The sequence below is a fragment of the Gossypium hirsutum genome, chromosome A11 (genome assembly GCF_007990345.1).
Source record: "Gossypium hirsutum isolate 1008001.06 chromosome A11, Gossypium_hirsutum_v2.1, whole genome shotgun sequence".
NCBI classification, from domain to species: domain Eukaryota; kingdom Viridiplantae; phylum Streptophyta; class Magnoliopsida; order Malvales; family Malvaceae; genus Gossypium; species Gossypium hirsutum.
Window position 1 is genome coordinate 103,709,185 of NC_053434.1, and position 1,858 is coordinate 103,711,042.

General features: G+C 37.7%; 1 non-coding gene across 1 annotated transcript; it reads right to left on the reverse strand.

Annotated features, from left to right (window-relative positions):
* Positions 1 to 1,376: 1,376 nt before the first annotated feature.
* On the reverse strand, positions 1,377 to 1,483 carry LOC121210325 (small nucleolar RNA R71). Its single transcript, XR_005905439.1, has one exon. It is a non-coding gene; the product is annotated as a small nucleolar RNA R71 (small nucleolar RNA).
* Positions 1,484 to 1,858: the final 375 nt, after the last annotated feature.

The following is a 1,858-nucleotide window of genomic DNA, read 5'->3' on the forward strand; positions in this document are numbered from 1 at the left end:
ACAAATGGATAGCCTAAAGATTGATAAACCGGCTTTTCATTCAACCGCTATTTTTACAAAGACCACCCCAATCACTTAAACCAGCGAATGCATACTACGTCGTAAGTCCATGTGACACGTCAGATCTGGCCATAACGTCTGGGCTTGGTTTGGGGTGTTACACCGTAGATCGAGTTAATGCAACACTAGGGGTGTTAATTACAAAGAGATTTCAATTAATCAACCTAGGGTTAGATATTGTTAGTCTCGAGAGGGATAATAATATTAATTAGGGATTTCTACGGATCAAGTCAAATGAATAAATCGTCTGATTCAGAGTCAATAACAAGTGAAGTCTAGGTGGATTTTTCCCTTAGGTATTGTCCAAATAATTCAGTTTTCCCAAAAGTTATTTGCCCAATTTACTTTCCGCACATTCTTAGTTTAGTAATTAGTTTAGATAAAACAAAACCTTTATTTTTAGGCTAGTTAATAAAAAGAAAGTAAATACTAGTACTCTTGGTTCCTTTGGGTTCGACACTCTGGTCTTTCCATAAACTATACTACTATTCGATAAGGTGCGCTTGCCTTTGTCGTGATAATAGCTAGTTTCAAGAACGGTCAATTATAAATAAATTTTAAAACTTATCACACTTCAAATCATCATGATCAAGTTTTTTGTACCGCTGCCAAGGAACTAAGATATTAGGAACACTCAATTTTTATTGCTTTAGCCATTTTATTTTTATTGCAATTTAAATTTTTATTTTCTTTTCTAATTTTTGTTTATTCGCTTCTAGCAGGTTTTTATAGTGTATGACTAGAAGAAACTCGTCGAGACCATTACTCTTTGATAGTGAGATCGATCGCACAGCTCGCAGAAACCGAAGAGAAATAAGGCGAAGCCTAAGATACACAGAGGAAGAGCAAGAGGACGACATTCACACCACAACCGAGGAAATGGCTGAAAATCAGGAAAATTCGCTCCTCCTGTGATTACTGCCGATCCAGTAAATCAAAATCCTACTCCATGCACTATGTATGATTATGCTAAACCTAATTTAATAGGCACTGAGTCAAGTATAGTTAGACCTGCTATTGCTACAAATAATTTTGAACCGAAACCTAACATAATTCAAATGATACAACAGTTTGTTCAGTTCGATGGTTTGCAGGATGAGGATCCAAACAATCACGTGGCGAATTTTCTGGAGTTTTACGACACTTTTAAAATCAATGGCATTTCTGATGATGCCATTCGCCTTTGGTTGTTTCCCTTTTCATTCAGGAACAAAGCTAAACAGTGGTTGAACTCGTTACCACGAGGGTCGATCACTACTTGGGAACAAATGACTGAAAAGTTTTCACTTAAATATTTTCCGCCGGCTAAAACGGGTAAGTTGAGGAATGACATTTCTTCTTTTGTGCATATGAATTTAGAAACACTCTATGATGCATGAGAGAGATACAAGGATCTTTTGAGAAGGTGCCCTCACCATGGGTTACCACTTTGGCTACAGGTTTAGACGTTTTAAAACTGTGTGAACCCCTCAACGAGGCAACTCATCGACGTAGCCGCCAGAGGAACTTTGAATAACAAAACACCTGAAGCGGCTTACGAAGTTATTGAGGAGATGTCACTAAATAACTATCAGTGGGAAGTTATGAGGACAAAGCCGACAAAAGCAGTCGGTGTTTTCAACCTCGATGCAGTTACTATATTATCTAACCAAGTAAAACTCTTAAATGAAAAGATTGACGGTTTGTGTGGTTCTACTCAGGTACATCCAGTGATAAGGTGTGATTCAAATGGAGGAGGAGCATACATAGAATATCAACCCTTCAACCCTAGCATCGAGGAGGAACAAGTCCAATATAT